The sequence below is a fragment of the Ranitomeya variabilis genome, chromosome 1, assembly GCF_051348905.1.
Source record: "Ranitomeya variabilis isolate aRanVar5 chromosome 1, aRanVar5.hap1, whole genome shotgun sequence".
NCBI lineage: Eukaryota > Metazoa > Chordata > Amphibia > Anura > Dendrobatidae > Ranitomeya > Ranitomeya variabilis.
In genome coordinates this window covers 999,514,184-999,526,653 of record NC_135232.1, presented here as the reverse complement: position 1 = coordinate 999,526,653, position 12,470 = coordinate 999,514,184, and positions in this window count along the sequence as shown.

Sequence of the window (12,470 nt, the reverse complement as noted above, 5' to 3'; positions counted from 1 at the left end):
TATGCTGACAACACCCAATTATACACTTCTGCTCCTGTTATCACGCCGACCTTTTTAGAAAACACCAGTGATTGTCTTACCGCTTTCTCTAACATAATGTCCTCCCTCTATCTGAAACTGAACCTGTCAAAAACTGAACTCCTCGTGTTCTCTCCCTCTACTAACCTACCTTTGCCTAACATTGCCATCTCCGTGTGTGGTTCCACCATTACTCCAAAGCAACATGCCCGCTGCCTTGGGGTCATCCTTGATTCCGAGCTTTCATTCACCCCCCACATCCGATCACTGGCTCGCTCTTCTTATCTGCATCTCAAAAATATTTCTAGAAGTCACCCTTTTCTTACTTTCAACTCTGCAAAAACTCTTACTGTCTCACTTATTCATTCTCGTCTGGACTATTGTAACTCTCTACTAATCGGCCTCCCTCTTACCAAACTCTCCCCGCTCCAATCTGTCCTGAATGCTGCTGCCAGGGTCATATTCCTCACCAACCATTACACCGATGCCTCTACCTTGTGCCAGTCATTACACTGGCTACCCATCCACTCCAGAATCCAGTACAAAACTACTACCCTCATCCACAAAGCACTCCATGGCTCAGCACCACCCTACATCTCCTCTCTGGTCTCAGTCTACCACCCTACCCGTGCCCTCCGCTCTGCTAATGACCTCAGGTTAGCATCCTCAATAATCAGAACCTCCCACTCCCGTCTCCAAGATTTTACACGTGCTGCGCCGATTCTTTGGAATGCACTACCTAGGTTAATACGATTAATCCCCAATCCCCACAGTTTTAAGCGTGGCCTAAAAACTCCTTTGTTCAGACTGGCCTACCGCCTCAATGCATTAACCTAACTATCCCTGTGTGGCCGATTAAAAAAAAAAAAAACATAATCAGGTTCCTCGCATCATGTTCTCATACACTTTATGCAGTTAATAGCACTCTGTGTCTGTACTGCTATATACTTAGGCAGTTAACTGGTTCATGCAGCTTTACATGAACACCCGAGCCTTACACTATGGCTGGTCCAAATAACTAAAGCAATTGTTACCATCCACCTCTCGTGTCTCCCCTTTTCCTCATAGTTTGCAAGCTTGCGAGCAGGGCCCTCATTCCTCCTGGTATCTGTTTTGAACTGTGATTTCTGTTATGCTGTAATGTCTATTGTCTGTACAAGTCCCCTCTATAAGTTGTAAAGCGCTGCGGAATATGTTGGCGCTATATAAATAAAAATTATTATTACTATTATAGCTCAGCCACGTAGTATATAGCACAGCCACATAGTTTATAGCACAGCCACATAGTATATAACACAGCCACATAGTGTATAGCACAGCCACGTAGTATGTTGCAAAGCCACATAGTGTATTGCACAGCCACATAGCATATAGCACAGCCACATAGTATATAGCACAGCCCTCATAGTATTTAACACAGCCCACGTAGTATATAACAGCCCACGTAGTATATAGCACAGCCCACGCAGAATATAACACAGCCCACATAGTATATAACACAGCCCACGCAGTATATAACACAGCCTACGCAGTATATAACACAGCCCACGTAGTATATAACACAGTTCACGTAGTATATAGCACAGCCCACCTAGGATATAGCACAGCCACATAGTATATAACACAGCCATGTACTATATAGCAGTGTGGACACCATATCCCTGTTAAAAAAAGAATTAAAATAAAAATAGTTATATACTCACCTTACCGCGGCCCCAGGATCCAGTCAAAGCCTTTAGCGATGCTCTCGCCAGGTCTTTTCCCAGTGATGCTTTGCTGCAATAACCCGTGATGATGTAGTGGTCTCGCGAGACAGCTACATCATCTGGGATCATTACCGCAAAGCATTACTGGACCGGAGCATCGCGAGGAGCGGGAAAAGCTGCCGGGGACGGCGGAAGGTGAGAATATCATTATTTTTTTAATTATTATAATTTTTAACATTATATATTTTTACTGTTGATGCTGCAAAGGCAGCATCAATAGTAAAAAGTGAAGCGGTGTTTAAATCCAGCTCCAATTCGCGGCTGGACTGCGCCTGTCGCTGATTGGTCGTGACAGACAAACAGACGGAAGTGGACCTTAGACGATTATATATAGACTTTTGGCGCTTTTACACAATAAAAACTATTTTATAGAAAAGAATAATTATTTTTGCATCACTTCACTCAGAGAGCTATAAATTTTTTATTTTTTGGCTATTGGAGCTTTATGGTGGCTTGTTTTTTGTGGGACAAGATGACGTTTTTAGCTGTATCATATTTATTTACATTCTTTTTTTATTGCTTTTTCTTCCACTTTTTCTTTGGCAGTATGATGAAAAACATAGTTTTTTTGCCTAGTTTTTTAATTATTTTCATACTGTGTTCACTGAAGGAGGTAATTAGTGGGACAGTTTTATAGGCTGGTTGCTTCCAGATGCTGGACTTTTTTTGTTTATTTATTTTGTTACATAAAGAAAATGTATTTATTGGATTAAGATTTTCTCTTTCTTTGTTTTTTTATTTGGGGATTTAAAAAAAATATTTTTACAAATTTTAATAATTCTTTTTTCAATTTTTTGCATTGTCCACTATGTGACATCTTTCATCTGTATACTGATATATTGCTGATATAATACTCTGCAATGCTTCTGCACTACAGGGCATCAGAGCAGAATCTGACAGGAAGGGAATAGGCATGTCAACTCCTCCTCTGAGCAGGAGCTCACAGACCATCTTCTCAGAAGGGATTTGAAGAACCCTGCCGCCCAGGGTTGCAATGAACTATTGCATCACATTGTGTGAATGTAACAGACAGGGAACTCACTCCCTTTGCAATGCTCCTCGATGTCACTGACTATTGACAGCGGCATCACTGGGGTTAAACATCCGCCATCGTTGCTAGCACTGATCGTTGTCATTGATGCAGGTTATCAGCTCTCATATAAAGATGACACTTGCACTTGATCTCGGCGGCTCACAGCGTGAGCCCGCATAATTGAGAGTTTATGTACAGCGATTTGCGGAAACGCTGCTCCTGCCACACCGTACATATGCAAAACATCTCGGGAAGGGGATAATTATAGGGGGCACTCCACGTTGTATTTTTTTATTTTCATTTATTTAATATCAAGTTCAATAAAATACACAAGAAAGGCACTGCTCCACTCCTGCGTTTAGATTTCTGCTTCATGGTTTAATTATTATAATTTTTTTATTCTACGTTATTTTAAGTCATTTCTCTATCCACATATGTTTGCAGGGTAATTTTGCTGCTCTTACCCCATTTTGCTTCTTTTTTCAGCCCCCTAGCCTTTTCTATGACAATTTTACAGCAATTTTACAACACCAAAGCTTGCGTACCCATTGGCTTATATGAGGTTCGGGTCCAGAGTCAAGTTCTTGTATATACTGAACTGTAGACTAAAGTTCGGCAGAACCCAACTAACCCATACTTCCACGGGTTCTCTCATCCCTAGTCTTGTTCTATTCCAAAATGGCTCTGATATATGAACAAAGATTGTATTACTCTAAATTAACCGCAGTCAATCCACATGTATATTGTTACTCCAATACGCCCCTAGTCTCTAAATGTATGGGTTAATGAAAAATAACCATAATTGCTAGAATTAACAATAGTCATCTGTTTGTCCCCAAAATTACTGTAATTACTGTAATTAGATGACATGTCTGGTTCTTCTCCATAATATCTATAACTATCAAGCATGTACGGCCACTAAACACTATTGACCTAAGGGTTGCGAATAGCAAGCATGAATTATTTTATTCCAAAATAGCGTCAGTTGCATGTTTTGAACTAAAATATCCATAATTAACAAATATGTGATGCTCTTACACAGAGATGGGAATAATTAGATATACACAGTTTAAAAAGCAATACCTTGCTCTAAAATGGCTCCAAATAATAAATGGCCACATCTGAGATAAATTTTGAGGATGGTGATAAACATCAAAGCCATACACAGTTTACCCCAAACAGTGGCCAGAAGAATCGTAATAGTGATGAGCGAATATACTCGTTGCTCGGGTTTTCTCGAGCATGCTCGGGGGTCCTCTGAGTATTTGTTAGTGTTCATAGATTAAGTTTTCATCGCCGCAGCTGAAATTTTTACATCTACTTGTCAGCCTGAGTACATGTGATAATAGCAATAAAGTTGCAAGTATGGCATTTTAATTTTGGAAATTTTTAGACTATTCTTCATGTAAACCCTTAAGGTTTATTGTTGGTTCAGCATTAGGTAATGAAATGTTCAATCAGAAAATAAACTTTTTCAAGTATATTTTTTCAGTTTTTCTGAATTAACTGGATTTTAGTCATAGAGGAATGCCACGACAGCTATAGACCCCACTCATAGCACTTTGACTGATAGCTGGCTTTGCTCTGATGCACTGTTGAGGCGGCTGTCAGTCAAAGTGCCAGGGCGTGCTTGCAGCCAACTCTCACACTGGGTCAGTGATTGTAGCCATGCTGGCATGCATTTATGACTCTAAGGAGAGGAGCACATAACTGCAGATTTTTTCATCTGAGAGGATCAGGCTGATTATGCAAATAACAGTCAGATCAAACTCTTATCAGAGTTTAATTAGAGTGTCAGCATAGTGTGATATGATTTCCTCAGATGAAATAATTGGAGTACACTATGAGGAGAAAATGTCGAACAAAATTTCTATATCTTCCACAATGTGTCAGTGCGTGGAAATAGGACTACACTCAGATGTCATCCGAGTGCAGTCCGATGATTTGCATGCACTCATTGACTTACATGGCTGAGTGTAATGCGAACATTGGATCAAACTCGGTCATGCTGTGACTTTTTCCTCCAATCGACTAGTTCCTAGGAAAGAATTAGACATGTCTGCTGCCCCATAGAATAACATTGGTCCAAGCACAATCCGGTGTCTTCTTCGATCACAATTGAATCGCACTAAGTCAGTAACTCCCAGAAGGAATAAAATTAATTTTCTTCCTGGTTCCACAAATTTGGTACAAAGGATGGGGACCTTCACAGCACTAGTAATTGGCAGATTAAAGCCATAATTGCAGGATAAGCAGCGCTACCAGACTTAAAGGGACTTGAAGTTGAAATCATTCAAACACATATATCAAAGTATTGTATTGTAGTGACATTAATGTTTTCCTATGAAACTCAGCCTGTAGCTTCAGAAGAACTAAGATGGCTGGTAGAGGGGTCTTCAGCAGATTCCTTGGCTGCTTTGGTATCCCATCAGCTCCCCATAAATTAGTTGCAAATTGGCCACCAGGGGTAGCGCATGTTCAGATTCAGATCTCGGCGACGATCTCGTCTCCAGAGATCTCGTTGCCGAGATCTGAATCTGAGCATGCGCTGCCCACGGTGGCCATTTTGCCAGAGACCACCACACCGCATTGCAGCAACAGAACTGGGGGGCTTCTGGGCTTTGAAGAAATGCCAGCAGAGCCCCACCACCACCACAGAGCCCTGCCACCACCACCACACCACAGAGCGCTGCCGCCCCACAGAGTGAGGTCAGCCTGCCACCCCACAGATGCCCACTGCCCTACAGAGCCCAGCCACCCCACAGAGCCCTGCCACCCCATAGCCCCGTCACCCCACAGAGCTCAGCCACCCCATAAAGCCCAACCACCATGCAGAGCCCCGCCACCCCACAGAGCCCTGCCACCCCACAGAGCCCAGCCACCCCACAGAGCACCACCACCCCAAAGAGCCCAGCCACCCAACACAGCCCAACCACCCACCCCTCAGAGCACCACCTCCCCACAGAATCCTGCCACCCCTCAGAGCACGGCCACCACACAGAGCACTGCCGCAACACAGAGCACAGCCATTGCACCAGCCTGGGATGGGATTTCCCTTAGGCCACCGCACCAGCCTGGACCACAGAACGACCCCTATGACCACTCCTCCACCTATGCCGATCCCTTCGTTGGTAAGCTGAATTCGGACTGTAAGACGGACCCCCGTTTGACACTTTTTCCCCTATTTTCCTTCTGAAAATTTGGGGTGCGTCTTATGGTCTGGAGTGTCTTATAGTCCAAAAAATACGGTAACTATCTTTTTGTTTGATCTCCTACACTATGAAAATTAGTTTTTATCATACCATTTAGTCAACTCATATCACACCTAATCTATTAGTCTTATTATAACCGCAACATGAGAACTTATATCTCCTCTGTCTCTATGGTTTTCAAATTATTATTATTGACATATTCATATTTTATTTATGATTTTGAATAAGTTTTAGGGATACATTTTTATTTTATGAACAATAAGGATGCTTTGTTTTGTTTTCTACATTAGTCTACTATACCTTTAACCTATGAAGTCATTGCAATTTCCATTTCGTTCTCAATAACCTTTGATTAATAATGTAATTGCAAAGTTATTTCCAATAACCTATGACCAATGATGTCATTCCCATATTTCCACCATTTTTATGTCTATTATTTTTTGGGACCAAGTGGTTGTGCATAGGACTGAGGAAGGCATCAGACCAATGCTGAAATGTGTTTTGCCCTGTACATACTTTTTATTTCCTAGTAATAGTATTTAAAGGTTTTTTTTGCACTCATGCCTTACTTCAGCAGCAGTATTATTTTTCCTTTGGTGTTTTTTTTTATTTTGCAGCTTCAGACCAGACATTTCCAGATAAAAAAAAGTGTGAAATTACTTTTAAGCAAAGATGATACAAACAGCAGAATACATTACAGGGTCTTACATTTTTTTTATTTCTAGCTCTTATTTTTGTAAAAATCATGCATATGTAACATCTATGAAATTCATATTGAGCTGGCAACAGATATAGATGAGGTATAGAAATTGTATGTTTAATATCCCATAACCTATGGGACGTTTGGTGACAATGTATGTAATCAAGCAAATGTTGTGTTTGTCTTCACATGAGTGCGGCTGATATAATTGTACTTCTCTCCATCTAAAATGGTTTCTGCCTTTATATCATTGTTTTCAGTAATATAGCAGGTGTTTTTAAGAAATTCTGCATTATCATTGCTATAAACAACAACTGTATAATGCAATTTCCAGATCGGAGCAGTGATATTTCTTGTTTGGAAAGTGCAAATTAAGTTACTTCAATTCATCGACTGTACCCACATATATATTTTCTTTCCATTTATAGATTATTGCATATCATAAGGTTTGCAAAAAAAAGTGTTGCACGAAATACAACAACTAATTTAGAGAGACAGAGAAGATTTATTACTATATTTAAATATATATTAAAATGCTTATTTTAGTTTAAAGACATTATTTGCCTAGCAATTCTTTTGCTAACTAAAATCAATTTTACCATATTATGCTAAACACACATTATATATTTTACCCTACCATACATGTATACAGTGCTGAAAATAAGTATTTGGTACACTGCCAATTTCGCAAGTTTTCCAACCTGCAAAGAATGGAGAGGTTTGTAATTTTTATCTTAAGTACACTTCAAATATAAGAGACAGTGTCTTAAAAAACCCATAAAATCATAGTGTAAGATTTTTACATCATTGATTTTCATTTTATTGCATATAATAAGTATTTAATACAATAGAAAAACAGAACTTACTATTTGGTACAGAAACATTTGTTTGGAACGACAGAGGTCAGACGTTTTCTGTAATTCTTGAGCAAGTTTGCAAACACTGCAGCAGGGATTTTGGCACTCTCACCCATACAGATCTTCTCCCGATCTTTCAAGTTTCTGGCTTGTCACTGGTCAACATTGATTTTCAGCTCACTCCAAAGATTTTCTATTGGGTTCTGGTTTGGAGACTGGCTAACCCATTCCAGGATCTTGGAATGATTCTTACGAGGCTACTCCTTAGTTTCCCTGGCTGTGCTTTGGGTCATAGTCATGCTGGAACACCCAGCCACAACCCATCTTTAATGCTCTTACTGAGGGAAGAGTTTGTTGGCCAAAATCTTGTGATACATGACCCCATCCATCCTTCCTTAAATACGATGTAGTCATCCTGTCCCTTTTGCAGAAAAGGACCCCAAAAAATGATGTTTCCTCAACCATGCTTTATGGTTGAGATGGTGTTTTGGGGGTTGTACTCATCCTTCTTCTTCCACCAAACATGGCGAGTGGAGCTGATACCAAAAAGTTCTATTTTGGTCTCATCTGATCACATGACCTTCTCCAATGCCTCCTCTGGATCATCCAGATGGTCATTGGCAAACTACATATTGGCCTGGACACGTGCTGGCGTAAGCAGATGAACCTTATCTGCCCTGTTGGATTTTAATCCACAACAGCTTATTGTGCTACTAATGGTAATGTTTTAGACTATGGTTCCAGCTCTCTTCAAGTCATAGACTAGGTCCTCCCATGGGCTAATTCCTGACCTTTCTCAGAATCATCCTTACCCCACGAGGATAGATCTTGCATGGAGCCCCAGACCGAGGAAGATTGACAGTCATCTTGTGTTTCTTCCATTTCCTAACAATTGCACCAATAGTTGTTGCCTACTCACCAGGCTGCATGCCTATTGTCCTGTAAGCCATCCCAGCCTTGTGCATGTGTACAATTTTCTCTTTGTTGTCCTTAGACAGCTCTTTGGTCTTGGCCATGGTAGAGAGGTTGGAATGTGATTGAATTGATTGAGTGTGTGGACAGGTGTCTTTTGTACCGGTAACAATTTCAAATAGTTGCAATTAATACAGGTAATGAGAACAGAATAGAAGTGCTTCTTGAATAAAAACTAACAGGCCTGTGACAGCCATAATTCTTTCTGCTTGGTAGGTGATCAAATACTTATTTCATGCAACGAAATGCAATTTAATTATTTAAAAATCATGCAATGTGATTTTCTGATTTTTATTTTTGGATTCTGTCTCTCACAGTAGAAATGAACCTATGATAAAAATTACAGACCTCTCCATTCTTTGTAGGTGGGAAAACATACAAAATTGGCAGGGTATCAAATATTTATTTTCCTCCCTATACATCTAAAAATGGCGATAGTATTTTACGCCTTCTACATTTCCAAGCTTAATAATGGTATATATTAATTGAACATCCCCTTGGTTCTAGTGATGTCTAAAATTATTGCCATATATAAAAAAGTATATGCTGGTATGTTTCACACAATGTAGAATTAGAATATAGAAAATACTGCATGTCTGCAATAATACATTAGTGCCAAACCAGATACGTTCACTTAGAGGTTAGTAAAAGCCAATATTTTACTCTCACTCAGAACAGAGAACAAGTAAAGACTTAAAGGTGTTAACACTAGTCTAATAATGATCCAGTCTAATAATTATTCCAATTTTACATAGCAGAAGAGACATAACTTTAAATTCGTGGACACTTATATACAGTTCCCTATTAATATCTATGGTGCAATAAAACTGTTATTGTGTTCTAAAATTCTATGTCTAGCCCCCATTAAAAAATATTTAACGTGTCCTGTTGTGTATCCACTTTTTGGGCTCCCCTGGTGGTTGCTGGTGGTACTGGTGATTTGTTTGCACTTTGCTGCTTCTGTTCACCTGCTTCCATCAGTGTTTGGGAGTTTCCTATTTAGCCTTGCTCTCCAGTCATTTCCTTGCCGGTCATCATTGTAACCAGAGTCTTTCGGTTTCATGTTCCTGCTACTAGTCTGCTGATCAGCTAAGTGGACTTATTGTCCTTATCGTTTTTGTATTTTTGTCCAGTGTACAGTTTTGTCATTTTCTGTTGCTGGAAGCTCTTGTGGTCTGATATTGCCACTCCTGTGTGATGAGTTGACACAGGAGTCTTAAAGTAATTTCAGGATGGTTTTTTTGAAAGGGTTTTCAGTTGACCGTGAAGTCCTCTTTTGTATCCTTCTGCTATCTAGTAAGTGGACCTCTCTTTGCTAAATCTACTTTCATACTGTGTATGTCTTTTCCCCTGAAATCACCATTAATATATGTGGGGGGCTGCTATCATCTTTGGGGAATTTCACTAGAGGTAAGCCAGGTCTGTTTCTTCCTCTACCAGGCGTAGTTAGTCCTCCGGCTGGCGCGTGGCATTTAGGAAGCCGTAGGTATGCTCCCTGGCTACTATTAGTTGTGTGGTAGATTTAGCTCACGGTCAACTCGAGTTTCCATCACCCGAGAGCTCGTTCGTTATTTATATGTTTCTTACGTTCCCTTGCCATTGGGAACCATGACAGTATGACCGGCCCGTGTTAAACTTATTGGCAGAAGAAAGGAGAGAAAAAAGAAGTCTGTAAATTTTTTTTTTTCCTTTTTCCCTATGCTTGCTTCATAGTTGGATCAGTTGTATTTCAGCTCTAATTACAGCCTTTGCCTTTCTCTCCTTATAATCCTTGAATGGCTCTGAGCTCACCTGTTTAAAGATGGATCCCCAGAGTTTGGCTGCAGGTTTAAATAATCTTGCTACGAAGGTTCAAAATTTACAAGATTTTGTTATGCATACTCCTATTTCTGAACCTAAAATCCCTACACCAGAGGTGTTTTCCGGAGATAGATCTCGGTTTCTGAATTTCAAATATAATTGTAAATTATTCCTTTCTCTCAGACCTCACTCCTCAGGAGATCCTGTTCAGCAGGTTAAGATTGTAATTTCTTTGCTGCGAGGTGACCCTCAAAATTGGGCATTTTCATTGGCACCAGGGGATCCTGCGTTGAACAATGTGGATGCGTTTTTCCTGGCTTTAGGGTTGCTTTATGAGGAACCTAATTTAGAGATTCAAGCTGAAAAAGCTTTGATAGCCCTATCTCAAGGGCAAGATGAAGCTGAGATATACTGCCAAAAATTTCGTAAATGGTCTGTGCTTACTCAGTGGAATGAGTGCGCCTTAGCGGCAAATTTCAGAGAGGGCCTTTCTGATGCCGTTAAAGATGTTATGGTCGGGTTCCCTGCGCCTACGGGTCTGAATGAGTCCATGACAATGGCAATTCAGATTGATCGGCGTTTGCGGGAGCGCAAACCCGTGCACCATTTGGCGGTATCTTCTGAAGAGACGCCAGAGAAAATGCAATGTGACAGAATTATGTCCAGAAGCGAGCGGCAGAATTATAGGCGTAAAAATGGGTTATGCTTCTATTGTGGTGATTCTGCTCATGTTATATCGGCATGCTCTAAACGTACTAGGAATTTTGACAAGTCTATTTCAATTGGCACTTTACAGTCCAAATTTATTTTGTCTGTAACCTTGATTTGTTCATTATCAGTTATTACCGTGGATGCCTATGTGGACTCTGGCGCCGCTCTGAGTCTTATGGACTGGTCCTTTGCCAGGCGCTGTGGGTTTGATTTAGAGCCTCTGGAAGTCCCTATACCTCTGAAGGGTATTGATTCTACACCTTTGGCTTGTAATAAACCACAGTTCTGGACGCAAGTGACTATGCGTATGACTCCAGACCATCAGGAGGTGATTCGCTTCCTTGTGTTGTACAATTTACATGATGTTTTGGTGCTCGGATTACCATGGTTACAGTCTCATAACCCAGTCCTTGACTGGAAAGCTATGTCTGTGTTAAGCTGGGGATGTCGGGGGGCTCATGGGGACACTCCTTTGGTGTCCATTTCGTCATCTATTCCATCTGAGATTCCGGCATTTTTGTCTGATTATTGTGATATTTTTGAAGAGCCTAAAATTGGTTCACTCCCTCCTCACAGGGATTGTGATTGCGCCATAGATCTGATTCCTGGTAGTAAATTTCCAAAGGGTCGTTTGTTTAACATATCTGTACCTGAACATGCTGCTATGCGCGAGTATATTAAGGAGTCCCTGGAAAAGGGACATATTCGTCCTTCTTCATCACCTTTAGGAGCCGGTTTTTTCTTTGTCTCTAAAAAGGATGGCTCTCTGAGGCCTTGTATTGATTATCGACTCCTGAATAAAATTACAGTCAAATATCAGTATCCGTTGCCTTTGCTGACTGATTTGTTTGCTCGCATAAGGGGGGCTAAATGGTTCTCTAAGATTGATCTTCGTGGGGCGTATAATTTGGTGCGAATTAAGCAGGGGGATGAGTGGAAAACCGCATTTAATACGCCTGAGGGCCATTTTGAGTATTTGGTAATGCCTTTCGGCCTTTCTAATGCACCTTCGGTCTTTCAGTCCTTAATGCATGATATTTTCCGTGAATATTTGGATAAATTTATGATTGTGTACTTGGATGATATTTTGATTTTTTCTGATGACTGGGAGTCTCATGTTCAGCAGGTCAGGAGAGTTTTTCAGGTTTTGCGGGAGAATTCTTTGTGTGTAAAGGGTTCAAAGTGTGTTTTTGGGGTTCAAAAAATTTCCTTTTTGGGGTACATTTTTTCCCCTTCTTCTATTGAGATGGACCCTGTCAAGGTTCGGGCTATTTACGACTGGACGCAGCCTACTTCTCTGAAGAGTCTTCAGAAATTCTTGGGCTTTGCTAATTTTTATCGTCGATTTATAGCTGGTTTTTCTGGCGTTGCTAAACCTCTGACGGATTTGACTAAAAAGGG